This window comes from Ranitomeya variabilis, unplaced genomic scaffold, assembly GCF_051348905.1.
Source record: "Ranitomeya variabilis isolate aRanVar5 unplaced genomic scaffold, aRanVar5.hap1 Scaffold_552, whole genome shotgun sequence".
Lineage (NCBI taxonomy): Eukaryota > Metazoa > Chordata > Amphibia > Anura > Dendrobatidae > Ranitomeya > Ranitomeya variabilis.
In genome coordinates this window covers 87,205-99,265 of record NW_027508188.1, presented here as the reverse complement: position 1 = coordinate 99,265, position 12,061 = coordinate 87,205, and the positions used below count along the sequence as shown (strand labels likewise).

General features: G+C 47.8%; 1 non-coding gene and 33 pseudogenes across 1 annotated transcript; all 34 read left to right on the top strand.

Annotated features, from left to right (window-relative positions):
• The first annotated feature begins 163 nt into the window (after nt 1-163).
• Nucleotides 164-352, top strand: LOC143790968 (U2 spliceosomal RNA). The gene has a single exon (XR_013219873.1). It is a non-coding gene; the product is annotated as a U2 spliceosomal RNA (small nuclear RNA).
• A 174-nt stretch (nt 353-526) lies between these two features.
• LOC143790970 (U2 spliceosomal RNA) lies at nt 527-700 on the top strand (annotated as a pseudogene).
• Nucleotides 701-876: 176 nt separating this feature from the next.
• LOC143791035 (U2 spliceosomal RNA) lies at nt 877-1,050 on the top strand (annotated as a pseudogene).
• Nucleotides 1,051-1,226: 176 nt separating this feature from the next.
• LOC143791247 (U2 spliceosomal RNA) lies at nt 1,227-1,400 on the top strand (annotated as a pseudogene).
• Nucleotides 1,401-1,576: 176 nt separating this feature from the next.
• Nucleotides 1,577-1,750, top strand: LOC143791124 (U2 spliceosomal RNA; annotated as a pseudogene).
• A 176-nt stretch (nt 1,751-1,926) lies between these two features.
• LOC143790982 (U2 spliceosomal RNA) lies at nt 1,927-2,078 on the top strand (annotated as a pseudogene).
• A 198-nt stretch (nt 2,079-2,276) lies between these two features.
• LOC143790886 (U2 spliceosomal RNA) lies at nt 2,277-2,450 on the top strand (annotated as a pseudogene).
• A 175-nt stretch (nt 2,451-2,625) lies between these two features.
• Nucleotides 2,626-2,799, top strand: LOC143790998 (U2 spliceosomal RNA; annotated as a pseudogene).
• Nucleotides 2,800-2,975: 176 nt separating this feature from the next.
• Nucleotides 2,976-3,149, top strand: LOC143791142 (U2 spliceosomal RNA; annotated as a pseudogene).
• Nucleotides 3,150-3,325: 176 nt separating this feature from the next.
• On the top strand, nt 3,326-3,499 carry LOC143791020 (U2 spliceosomal RNA; annotated as a pseudogene).
• A 176-nt stretch (nt 3,500-3,675) lies between these two features.
• On the top strand, nt 3,676-3,849 carry LOC143791162 (U2 spliceosomal RNA; annotated as a pseudogene).
• Nucleotides 3,850-4,025: 176 nt separating this feature from the next.
• Nucleotides 4,026-4,177, top strand: LOC143791043 (U2 spliceosomal RNA; annotated as a pseudogene).
• A 198-nt stretch (nt 4,178-4,375) lies between these two features.
• On the top strand, nt 4,376-4,550 carry LOC143790965 (U2 spliceosomal RNA; annotated as a pseudogene).
• A 175-nt stretch (nt 4,551-4,725) lies between these two features.
• On the top strand, nt 4,726-4,899 carry LOC143791173 (U2 spliceosomal RNA; annotated as a pseudogene).
• Nucleotides 4,900-5,075: 176 nt separating this feature from the next.
• Nucleotides 5,076-5,249, top strand: LOC143790875 (U2 spliceosomal RNA; annotated as a pseudogene).
• A 175-nt stretch (nt 5,250-5,424) lies between these two features.
• Nucleotides 5,425-5,576, top strand: LOC143791048 (U2 spliceosomal RNA; annotated as a pseudogene).
• Nucleotides 5,577-5,774: 198 nt separating this feature from the next.
• Nucleotides 5,775-5,948, top strand: LOC143790880 (U2 spliceosomal RNA; annotated as a pseudogene).
• Nucleotides 5,949-6,124: 176 nt separating this feature from the next.
• On the top strand, nt 6,125-6,299 carry LOC143790984 (U2 spliceosomal RNA; annotated as a pseudogene).
• Nucleotides 6,300-6,474: 175 nt separating this feature from the next.
• LOC143790864 (U2 spliceosomal RNA) lies at nt 6,475-6,648 on the top strand (annotated as a pseudogene).
• Nucleotides 6,649-6,823: 175 nt separating this feature from the next.
• LOC143790879 (U2 spliceosomal RNA) lies at nt 6,824-6,997 on the top strand (annotated as a pseudogene).
• A 176-nt stretch (nt 6,998-7,173) lies between these two features.
• On the top strand, nt 7,174-7,325 carry LOC143790944 (U2 spliceosomal RNA; annotated as a pseudogene).
• Nucleotides 7,326-7,523: 198 nt separating this feature from the next.
• Nucleotides 7,524-7,697, top strand: LOC143791151 (U2 spliceosomal RNA; annotated as a pseudogene).
• A 176-nt stretch (nt 7,698-7,873) lies between these two features.
• On the top strand, nt 7,874-8,047 carry LOC143791034 (U2 spliceosomal RNA; annotated as a pseudogene).
• A 176-nt stretch (nt 8,048-8,223) lies between these two features.
• LOC143791044 (U2 spliceosomal RNA) lies at nt 8,224-8,397 on the top strand (annotated as a pseudogene).
• A 176-nt stretch (nt 8,398-8,573) lies between these two features.
• LOC143790821 (U2 spliceosomal RNA) lies at nt 8,574-8,747 on the top strand (annotated as a pseudogene).
• A 176-nt stretch (nt 8,748-8,923) lies between these two features.
• LOC143790878 (U2 spliceosomal RNA) lies at nt 8,924-9,097 on the top strand (annotated as a pseudogene).
• A 176-nt stretch (nt 9,098-9,273) lies between these two features.
• LOC143790908 (U2 spliceosomal RNA) lies at nt 9,274-9,447 on the top strand (annotated as a pseudogene).
• A 176-nt stretch (nt 9,448-9,623) lies between these two features.
• Nucleotides 9,624-9,775, top strand: LOC143790981 (U2 spliceosomal RNA; annotated as a pseudogene).
• A 198-nt stretch (nt 9,776-9,973) lies between these two features.
• LOC143790947 (U2 spliceosomal RNA) lies at nt 9,974-10,147 on the top strand (annotated as a pseudogene).
• Nucleotides 10,148-10,322: 175 nt separating this feature from the next.
• On the top strand, nt 10,323-10,496 carry LOC143790877 (U2 spliceosomal RNA; annotated as a pseudogene).
• Nucleotides 10,497-10,672: 176 nt separating this feature from the next.
• Nucleotides 10,673-10,846, top strand: LOC143790876 (U2 spliceosomal RNA; annotated as a pseudogene).
• Nucleotides 10,847-11,022: 176 nt separating this feature from the next.
• On the top strand, nt 11,023-11,174 carry LOC143790979 (U2 spliceosomal RNA; annotated as a pseudogene).
• Nucleotides 11,175-11,372: 198 nt separating this feature from the next.
• On the top strand, nt 11,373-11,546 carry LOC143790853 (U2 spliceosomal RNA; annotated as a pseudogene).
• Nucleotides 11,547-11,721: 175 nt separating this feature from the next.
• On the top strand, nt 11,722-11,895 carry LOC143790874 (U2 spliceosomal RNA; annotated as a pseudogene).
• Nucleotides 11,896-12,061: the final 166 nt, after the last annotated feature.

Below are 12,061 nucleotides of genomic sequence, written 5' to 3'. Positions count from 1 at the left end.
GGTGTTGTGCACAGCTTGAAGACACGCACACCGCAGAACTGTCATCGACAGTGCATCCAGAGTTTCTGGAAATGTCTTCCCTGCGGCAATCTTTTGCTATGTCTCCACAGTGGGTGTCGGTTGTAGGCCTTGGTGCGGCCCAAGTGGCAAACCATTTCTGATCATCGCTTCTCGGCCAAATGGCTCAAGATCAAGCGTAGTGTCTGTTCTTATCAGTTTAATATCTGATACGTCCCCTATTTGGGGACCATATATTAAATGGACTTTTGGAACAGGGAGCTGGAAATGGAGCTTGCTTTGTCGCATGGAACCTTCACGTGCTGTAACAATGGGTATGGAGGGTGTGGTTATGCAGATTCAAAACGCGTTGTGCACAGCTTGAACACACGCACACCGCAGAACTGTTATCGACAGATCATCCAGAGTTTCTGGAAATGTCTTCCCTGCGGTAATCTTTTGCTATGTCTCCACAGTGGGTGTCGGTGGTAGGCCTTGGTGCGGCCCAAGTGGCAAACCATTTTTGATCATCTCTTCTCGGCCAAATGGCTCAAGATGAAGCGTAGTGTCTGTTCTTATTAGTTTAATATCTGATACGTCCCCTATTTGGGGACAATATATTAAATGGATTTTTGGAACAGGGAGCTGGAAATGGAGCTTGCTTTGTCGCACGGAACCTTCACGGGGGTGGAGGGTGTGGTTATGCAGATTCAAAACGCATTGCGCACAGCTTGAACACATGCACACCGCAGAACTGTCATCGACAGATCATCCAGAGTTTCTGGAAATGTCTTCCCTGCGGCAATCTTTTGCTACGTCTCCACAGTGGGTGTCGGTTGTAGGCCTTGGTGCGGCCCAAGTGGCAAACCATTTCTGATCATCTCTTCTCGGCCAAATGGCTCAAGATCAAGCGTAGTGTCTGTTCTTATTAGTTTAATATCTGATACATCCCCTATTTGGGGACCATATATTAAATGGATTTTTGGAACAGGGAGCTGGAAATGGAGCTTGCTTTGTCACACGGAACCTTCACGGGGATGGAGGGTGTGGTTATGCAGATTCAAAACGCGTTGCGCACAGCTTGAACACATGCACACCGCAGAACTATGATTGACAGATCATCCAGAGTTTCTGGAAATGTCTTCCCTGCGGCAATCTTTTGCTACGTCTCCACAGTGGGTGTCGGTTGTAGGCCTTGGTGCGGCCCAAGTGGCAAACCATTTCTGATCATCTCTTCTTGGCCAAATGGCTCAAGATCAAGCGTAGTGTCTGTTCTTATTAGTTTAATATCTGATACGTCCCCTATTTGGGGACAATATATTAAATGGATTTTTGGAACAGGGAGCTGGAAATGGAGCTTGCTTTGTCACACGGAACCTTCACGGGGATGGAGGGTGTGGTTATGCAGATTCAAAACGCGTTGCGCACAGCTTGAACACATGCACACCGCAGAACTGTCGTCGACATAGCATCCAGAGTTTCTGGAAATGTCTTCCCTGCGGCAATCTTTTGCTACGTCTCCACAGTGGGTGTCGGTTGTAGGCCTTGGTGCGGCCCAAGTGGCAAACCATTTTTGATCATCTCTTCTCGGCCAAATGGCTCAAGATGAAGCGTAGTGTCTGTTCTTATTAGTTTAATATCTGATACGTCCCCTATTTGGGGACCATATATTAAATGGATTTTTGGAACAGGGAGCTGGAAATGGAGCTTGCTTTGTCACACGGAACCTTCACGGGGATGGAGGGTGTGGTTATGCAGATTCAAAACGCGTTGCGCACAGCTTGAACACATGCACACCGCAGAACTGTCATCGACAGAGCATCCAGAGTTTCTGGAAATGTCTTCCCTGCGGCAATCTTTTGCTACGTCTCCACAGTGGATGTCGGTTGTAGGCCTTGGTGCGGCCCAAGTGGCAAACCATTTCTGATCATCTCTTCTCGGCCAAATGGCTCAAGATCAAGCGTAGTGTCTGTTCTTATTAGTTTAATATCTGATACGTCCCCTATTTGGGGACCATACATTAAATGGATTTTTGGAACAGGGAGCTGGAAATGGAGCTTGCTTTGTCACACGGAACCTTCACGGGGATGAAGGGTGTGGTTATGCAGATTCAAAACGCGTTGCGCACAGCTTGAACACATGCACACCGCAGAACTGTCATCGACAGAGCATCCAGAGTTTCTGGAAATGTCTTCCCTGCGGCAATCTTTTGCTAAGTCTCCACAGTGGGTGTCGGTTGTAGGCCTTGGTGCGGCCCAAGTGGCAAACCATTTCTGATCATCTCTTCTCGGCCAAATGGCTCAAGATCAAGTGTAGTGTCTGTTCTTATTAGTTTAATATCTGATACGTCCCCTATTTGGGGACCATATATTAAATGGATTTTTGGAACAGGGAGCTGGAAATGGAGCTTGCTTTGTCGCACGGAACCTTCACGGGGATGGAGGGTGTGGTTATGCAGATTCAAAACGCGTTGCGCACAGCTTGAACACATGCACACCGCAGAACTGTCATCGATAGAGCATCCAGAGTTTCTGGAAATGTCTTCCCTGCGGCAATCTTTTGCTACGTCTCACAGTGGATGTCGGTTGTAGGCCTTGGTGTGGCCCAAGTGGCAAACCATTTCTGATCATCTCTTCTCGGCCAAATGGCTCAAGATCAAGCATAGTGTCTGTTCTTATTAGTTTAATATCTGATACGTCCCCTATTTGGGGACCATATATTAAATAAATTTTTGGAACAGGGAGCTGGAAATGGAGCTTGCTTTGTCACACGGAACCTTCACGGGGATGGAGGGTGTGGTTATGCAGATTCAAAACGCGTTGCACACAGCTTGAACACATGCACACCGCAGAACTGTCATCGACAGAGCATCCAGAGTTTCTGGAAATGTCTTCCCTGCGGCAATCTTTTGCTACGTCTCCACAGTTGGTGTCGGTTGTAGGCCTTGGTGCGGCCCAAGTGGCAAACCATTTCTGATCATCTCTTCTCGGCCAAATGGCTCAAGATCAAGCGTAGTGTCTGTTCTAATTAGTTTAATATCTGATACGTCCCCTATTTGGGGACCATATATTAAATGGATTTTTGGAACAGGGAGCTGGAAATGGAGCTTGCTTTGTCACACGGAACCTTCACGGGGATGGAGGGTGTGGTTATGCAGATTCAAAATGCGTTGCGCACAGCTTGAACACATGCACACCGCAGAACTGTCATTGACAGAGCATCCAGAGTTTCTGGAAATGTCTTCCCTGCGGCAATCTTTTGCTACGTCTCCACAGTGGGTGTCGGTTGTAGGCCTTGGTGCGGCCCAAGTGGCAAACCATTTCTGATCATCTCTTCTCGGCCAAATGGCTCAAGATCAAGCGTAGTGTCTGTTCTTATTAGTTTAATATCTGATACGTCCCCTATTTGGGGACCATATATTAAATGGATTTTTGGAACAGGGAGCTGGAAATGGAGCTTGCTCTGTCACTCGGAACCTTCACGGGGATGGAGGGTGTGGTTATGCAGATTCAAAACGCGTTGCGCACAGCTTGAACACATGCACACCGCAGAACTGTCATCGACAGAGCATCCAGAGTTTCTGGAAATGTCTTCCCTGCGGCTATCTTTTGCTACGTCTCCACAGTAAGTGTCGGTTGCAGGCCTTGGTGCGGCCCAAGTGGCAAACCATTTCTGATCATCTCTTCTCGGCCAAATGGCTCAAGATCAAGCGTAGTGTCTGTTCTTATTAGTTTAATAGCTGATACGTCCCCTATTTGGGGACCATATATTAAATGGATTTTTGGAACAGGGAGCTGGAAATGGAGCTTGCTTTGTCGCACGGAACCTTCACGGGGGTGGAGGGTGTGGTTATGCAGATTCAAAACGCGTTGCGCACAGCTTGAACACATGCACACCGCAGAACTGTCATCGACAGATCATCCAGAGTTTCTGGAAATGTCTTCCCTGCGGCAATCTTTTGCTACGTCTCCACAGTGGGTGTCGGTTGTAGGCCTTGGTGCGGCCCAAGTGGCAAACCATTTCTGATCATCTCTTCTCGGCCAAATGGCTCAAGATCAAGCGTAGTGTCTGTTCTTATTAGTTTAATATCTGATACATCCCCTATTTGGGGACCATATATTAAATGGATTTTTGGAACAGGGAGCTGGAAATGGAGCTTGCTTTGTCACACGGAACCTTCACGGGGATGGAGGGTGTGGATATGCAGATTCAAAACGCGTTGCGCACAGCTTGAACACATGCACACCGCAGAACTATCATTGACAGATCATCCAGAGTTTCTGGAAATGTCTTCCCTGCGGCAATCTTTTGCTATGTCTCCACAGTGGGTGTCGGTTGTAGGCCTTGGTGCGGCCCAAGTGGCAAACCATTTCTGATCATCTCTTCCTGGCCAAATGGCTCAAGATCAAGCGTAGTGTCTGTTCTTATTAGTTTAATATCTGATACGTCCCCTATTTGGGGACAATATATTAAATGGATTTTTGGAACAGGGAGCTGGAAATGGAGCTTGCTTTGTCACCCGGAACCTTCACGGGGATGGAGGGTGTGGTTATGCAGATTCAAAACGCGTTGCGCACAGCTTGAACACATGCACACCGCAGAACTGTCGTCGACAGAGCATCCAGAGTTTCTGGAAATGTCTTCCCTGCGGCAATCTTTTGCTACGTCTCCACAGTGGGTGTCGGTTGTAGGCCTTGGTGCGGCCCAAGTGGCAAACCATTTTTGATCATCTCTTCTCGGCCAAATGGCTCAAGATGAAGCGTAGTGTCTGTTCTTATTAGTTTAATATCTGATACGTCCCTTATTTGGGGACCATATATTAAATGGATTTTTGGAACAGGGAGCTGGAAATGGAGCTTGCTTTGTCACACGGAACCTTCACGGGGATGGAGGGTGTGGTTATGCAGATTCAAAACGCATTGTGCACAGCTTGAACACATGCACACCGCAGAACTGTCATCGATAGAGCATCCAGAGTTTCTGGAAATGTCTTTCCTGCGGCAATCTTTTGCTACGTCTCCACAGTGGGTGTCGGTTGTAGGCCTTGGTGCGGCCCAAGTGGCAAACCATTTCTGATCATCTCTTCTCGGCCAAATGGCTCAAGATCAAGTGTAGTGTCTGTTCTTATTAGTTTAATATCTGATACGTCCCCTATTTGGGGACCATATATTAAATGGATTTTTGGAACAGGGAGCTGGAAATGGAGCTTGCTTTGTCGCACGGAACCTTCACGGGGATGGAGGGTGTGGTTATGCAGATTCAAAACGCGTTGCGCACAGCTTGAACACATGCACACCGCAGAACTGTCATCGATAGAGCATCCAGAGTTTCTGGAAATGTCTTCCCTGCGGCAATCTTTTGCTACATCTCACAGTGGATGTCGGTTGTAGGCCTTGGTGCGGCCCAAGTGGCAAACCATTTCTGATCATCTCTTCTCGGCCAAATGGCTCAAGATCAAGCGTAGTGTCTGTTCTTATTAGTTTAATATCTGATACGTCCCCTATTTGGGGACCATATATTAAATGGATTTTTGGAACAGGGAGCTGGAAATGGAGCTGGCTTTGTCACACGGAACCTTCACGGGGATGGAGGGTGTGGTTATGCAGATTCAAAACGCGTTGCGCACAGCTTGAACACATGCACACCGCAGAACTGTCATCGACAGAGCATCCAGAGTTTCTGGAAATGTCTTCCCTGCGGCAATCTTTTGCTACGTCTCCACAGTTGGTGTCGGTTGTAGGCCTTGGTGCGGCCCAAGTGGCAAACCATTTCTGATCATCTCTTCTCGGCCAAATGGCTCAAGATCAAGCGTAGTGTCTGTTCTTATTAGTTTAATATCTGATACGTCCCCTATTTGGGGACCATATATTAAATGGATTTTTGGAACAGGGAGCTGGAAATGGAGCTTGCTTTGTCACACGGAACCTTCACGGGGATGGAGGGTGTGGTTATGCAGATTCAAAATGCGTTGCGCACAGCTTGTACACATGCACACCGCAGAACTGTCATCGACAGAGCATCCAGAGTTTCTGGAAATGTCTTCCCTGCGGCAATCTTTTGCTACGTCTCCACAGTGGGTGTCGGTTGTAGGCCTTGGTGCGGCCCAAGTGGCAAACCATTTCTGATCATCTCTTCTCGGCCAAATGGCTCAAGATCAAGCGTAGTGTCTGTTCTTATTAGTTTAATATCTGATACGTCCCCTATTTGGGGACCATACATTAAATGGATTTTTGGAACAGGGAGCTGGAAATGGAGCTTGCTTTGTCAAACGGAACCTTCACGGGGATGAAGGGTGTGGTTATGCAGATTCAAAACGCGTTGCGCACAGCTTGAACACATGCACACCGCAGAACTGTCATCGACAGAGCATCCAGAGTTTCTGGAAATGTCTTCCCTGCGGCAATCTTTTGCTACGTCTCCACAGTGGGTGTCGGTTGTAGGCCTTGGTGCGGCCCAAGTGGCAAACCATTTCTGATCATCTCTTCTCGGCCAAATGGCTCAAGATCAAGTGTAGTGTCTGTTCTTATTAGTTTAATATCTGATACGTCCCCTATTTGGGGACCATATATTAAATGGATTTTTGGAACAGGGAGCTGGAAATGGAGCTTGCTTTGTCGCACGGAACCTTCACGGGGATGGAGGGTGTGGTTATGCAGATTCAAAACGCGTTGCGCACAGCTTGAACACATGCACACCGCAGAACTGTCATCGATAGAGCATCCAGAGTTTCTGGAAATGTCTTCCCTGCGGCAATCTTTTGCTACGTCTCACAGTGGATGTCGGTTGTAGGCCTTGGTGCGGCCCAAGTGGCAAACCATTTCTGATCATCTCTTCTCGGCCAAATGGCTCAAGATCAAGCGTAGTGTCTGTTCTTATTAGTTTAATATCTGATACGTCCCCTATTTGGGGACCATATATTAAATGGATTTTTGGAACAGGGAGCTGGAAATGGAGCTTGCTTTGTCACACGGAACCTTCACGGGGATGGAGGGTGTGGTTATGCAGATTCAAAACGCGTTGCGCACAGCTTGAACACATGCACACCGCAGAACTGTCATCGACAGAGCATCCAGAGTTTCTGGAAATGTCTTCCCTGCGGCAATCTTTTGCTACGTCTCCACAGTTGGTGTCGGTTGTAGGCCTTGGTGCGGCCCAAGTGGCAAACCATTTCTGATCATCTCTTCTCGGCCAAATGGCTCAAGATCAAGCGTAGTGTCTGTTCTTATTAGTTTAATATCTGATACGTCCCCTATTTGGGGACCATATATTAAATGGATTTTTGGAACAGGGAGCTGGAAATGGAGCTTGCTTTGTCACATGGAACCTTCACGGGGATGGAGGGTGTGGTTATGCAGATTCAAAATGCGTTGCGCACAGCTTGAACACACGCACACCGCAGAACTGTCATCGACAGAGCATCCAGAGTTTCTGGAAATGTCTTCCCTGCGGCTATCTTTTGCTACGTCTCCACAGTAAGTGTCGGTTGCAGGCCTTGGTGCGGCCCAAGTGGCAAACCATTTCTGATCATCTCTTCTCGGCCAAATGGCTCAAGATCAAGCGTAGTGTCTGTTCTTATTAGTTTAATAACTGATACGTCCCCTATTTGGGGACCATATATTAAATGGATTTTTGGAACAGGGAGCTGGAAATGGAGCTTGCTTTGTCGCACGGAACCTTCACGGGGGTGGAGGGTGTGGTTATGCAGATTCAAAACGCGTTGCGCACAGCTTGAACACATGCACACCGCAGAACTGTCATCGACAGATCATCCAGAGTTTCTGGAAATGTCTTCCCTGCGGCAATCTTTTGCTACGTCTCCACAGTGGGTGTCGGTTGTAGGCCTTGGTGCGGCCCAAGTGGCAAACCATTTCTGATCATCTCTTCTCGGCCAAATGGCTCAAGATCAAGCGTAGTGTCTGTTCTTATTAGTTTAATATCTGATACATCCCCTATTTGGGGACCATATATTAAATGGATTTTTGGAACAGGGAGCTGGAAATGGAGCTTGCTTTGTCACACGGAACCTTCACGGGGATGGAGGGTGTGGTTATGCAGATTCAAAACGCGTTGCGCACAGCTTGAACACATGCACACCGCAGAACTATCATTGACAGATCATCCAGAGTTTCTGGAAATGTCTTCCCTGCGGCAATCTTTTGCTACGTCTCCACAGTGGGTGTCGGTTGTAGGCCTTGGTGCGGCCCAAGTGGCAAACCATTTCTGATCATCTCTTCCTGGCCAAATGGCTCAAGATCAAGCGTAGTGTCTGTTCTTATTAGTTTAATATCTGATACGTCCCCTATTTGGGGACAATATATTAAATGGATTTTTGGAACAGGGAGCTGGAAATGGAGCTTGCTTTGTCACACGGAACCTTCACGGGGATGGAGGGTGTGGTTATGCAGATTCAAAACGCGTTGCGCACAGCTTGAACACATGCACACCGCAGAACTGTCGTCGACAGAGCATCCAGAGTTTCTGGAAATGTCTTCCCTGCGGCAATCTTTTGCTACGTCTCCACAGTGGGTGTCGGTTGTAGGCCTTGGTGCGGCCCAAGTGGCAAACCATTTCTGATCATCTCTTCTCGGCCAAATGGCTCAAGATCAAGCGTAGTGTCTGTTCTTATTAGTTTAATATCTGATACGTCCCCTATTTGGGGACCATATATTAAATGGATTTTTGGAACAGGGAGCTAGAAATGGAGCTTGCTTTGTCACACGGAACCTTCACGGGGATGGAGGGTGTGGTTATGCAGATTCAAAACGCGTTGCGCACAGCTTGAACACATGCACACCGCAGAACTGTCATCGACAGAGCATCCAGAGTTTCTGGAAATGTCTTCCCTGCGGCAATCTTTTGCTACGTCTCCACAGTTGGTGTCGGTTGTAGGCCTTGGTGCGGCCCAAGTGGCAAACCATTTCTGATCATCTCTTCTCGGCCAAATGGCTCAAGATCAAGCGTAGTGTCTGTTCTTATTAGTTTAATATCTGATACGTCCCCTATTTGGGGACCATATATTAAATGGATTTTTGGAACAGGGAGCTGGAAATGGAGCTTGCTTTGTCACACGGAACCTTCACGGGGATGGAGGGTGTGGTTATGCAGATTCAAAACGCATTGTGCACAGCTTGAACACATGCACACCGCAGAACTGTCATCGATAGAGCATCCAGAGTTTCTGAAAATGTCTTTCCTGCGGCAATCTTTTGCTACGTCTCCACAGTGGGTGTCGGTTGTAGGCCTTGGTGCGGCCCAAGTGGCAAACCATTTCTGATCATCTCTTCTCGGCCAAATGGCTCAAGATCAAGCGTAGTGTCTGTTCTTATTAGTTTAATATCTGATACGTCCCCTATTTGGGGACCATATATTAAACGGATTTTTGGAACTGGGAGCTGGAAATGGAGCTTGCTTTGTCACACGGAACCTTCACGGGGATGGAGGGTGTGGTTATGCAGATTCAAAACGCGTTGCGCACAGCTTGAACACATGCACACCGCAGAACTGTCATCGACAGAGCATCCAGAGTTTCTGGAAATGTCTTCCCTGCGGCAATCTTTTGCTACGTCTCCACAGTGGATGTCGGTTGTAGGCCTTGGTGCGGCCCAAGTGGCAAACCATTTCTGATCATCTCTTCTCGGCCAAATGGCTCAAGATCAAGCGTAGTGTCTGTTCTTATTAGTTTAATATCTGATACGTCCCCTATTTGGGGACCATACATTAAATGGATTTTTGGAACAGGGAGCTGGAAATGGAGCTTGCTTTGTCACACGGAACCTTCACGGGGATGAAGGGTGTGGTTATGCAGATTCAAAACGCGTTGCGCACAGCTTGAACACATGCACACCGCAGAACTGTCATCGACAGAGCATCCAGAGTTTCTGGAAATGTCTTCCCTGCAGCAATCTTTTGCTACGTCTCCACAGTGGGTGTCGGTTGTAGGCCTTGGTGCGGCCCAAGTGGCAAACCATTTCTGATCATCTCTTCTCGGCCAAATGGCTCAAGATCAAGTGTAGTGTCTGTTCTTATTAGTTTAATATCTGATACGTCCCCTATTTGGGGACCATATATTAAATGGATTTTTGGAACAGGGAGCTGGAAATGGAGCTTTCTTTGTCGCACGGAACCTTCACGGGGATGGAGGGTGTGGTTATGCAGATTCAAAACGCGTTGCGCACAGCTTGAACACATGCACACCGCAGAACTGTCATCGATAGAGCATCCAGAGTTTCTGGAAATGTCTTCCCTGCGGCAATCTTTTGCTACGTCTCACAGTGGATGTCGGTTGTAGGCCTTGGTGCGGCCCAAGTGGCAAACCATTTCTGATCATCTCTTCTCGGCCAAATGGCTCAAGATCAAGCGTAGTGTCTGTTCTTATTAGTTTAATATCTGATACGTCCCCTATTTGGGGACCATATATTAAATGGATTTTTGGAACAGGGAGCTGGAAATGGAGCTTGCTTTGTCACACGGAACCTTCACGGGGATGGAGGGTGTGGTTATGCAGATTCAAAACGCGTTGCGCACAGCTTGAACACATGCACACCGCAGAACTGTCATCGACAGAGCATCCAGAGTTTCTGGAAATGTCTTCCCTGCGGCAATCTTTTGCTACGTCTCCACAGTTGGTGTCGGTTGTAGGCCTTGGTGCGGCCCAAGTGGCAAACCATTTCTGATCATCTCTTCTCGGCCAAATGGCTCAAGATCAAGCGTAGTGTCTGTTCTTATTAGTTTAATATCTGATACGTCCCCTATTTGGGGACCATATATTAAATGGATTTTTGGAACAGGGAGCTGGAAATGGAGCTTGCTTTGTCACACGGAACCTTCACGGGGATGGAGGGTGTGGTTATGCAGATTCAAAATGCATTGCGCACAGCTTGAACACATGCACACCGCAGAACTGTCATCGACAGAGCATCCAGAGTTTCTGGAAATGTCTTCCCTGCGGCAATCTTTTGCTACGTCTCCACAGTGGGTGTCGGTTGTAGGCCTTGGTGCGGCCCAAGTGGCAAACCATTTCTGATCATCTCTTCTCGGCCAAATGGCTCAAGATCAAGCGTAGTGTCTGTTCTTATTAGTTTAATATCTGATACGTCCCCTATTTGGGGACCATACATTAAATGGATTTTTGGAACAGGGAGCTGGAAATGGAGCTTGCTTTGTCACACGGAACCTTCACGGGGATGAAGGGTGTGGTTATGCAGATTCAAAACGCGTTGCGCACAGCTTGAACACATGCACACCGCAGAGCTGTCATCGACAGAGCATCCAGAGTTTCTGGAAATGTCTTCCCTGCAGCAATCTTTTGCTACGTCTCCACAGTGGGTGTCGGTTGTAGGCCTTGGTGCGGCCCAAGTGGCAAACCATTTCTGATCATCTCTTCTCGGCCAAATGGCTCAAGATCAAGTGTAGTGTCTGTTCTTATTAGTTTAATATCTGATACGTCCCCTATTTGGGGACCATATATTAAATGGATTTTTGGAACAGGGAGCTGGAAATGGAGCTTGCTTTGTCGCACGGAACCTTCACGGGGATGGAGGGTGTGGTTATGCAGATTCAAAACGCATTGCGCACAGCTTGAATACATGCACACCGCAGAACTGTCATCGATAGAGCATCCAGAGTTTCTGGAAATGTCTTCCCTGCGGCAATCTTTTGCTACGTCTCACAGTGGATGTCGGTTGTAGGCCTTGGTGCGGCCCAAGTGGCAAACCATTTCTGATCATCTCTTCTCGGCCAAATGGCTCAAGATCAAGCGTAGTGTCTGTTCTTATTAGTTTAATATCTGATACGTCCCCTATTTGGGGACCATATATTAAATGGATTTTTGGAACAGGGAGCTGGAAATGGAGCTTGCTTTGTCACACGGAACCTTCACGGGGATGGAGGGTGTGGTTATGCAGATTCAAAACGCGTTGCGCACAGCTTGAACACATGCACACCGCAGAACTGTCATCGACAGAGCATCCAGAGTTTCTGGAAATGTCTTCCCTGCGGCAATCTTTTGCTACGTCTCCACAGTTGGTGTCGGTTGTAGGCCTTGGTGCGGCCCAAGTGGCAAACC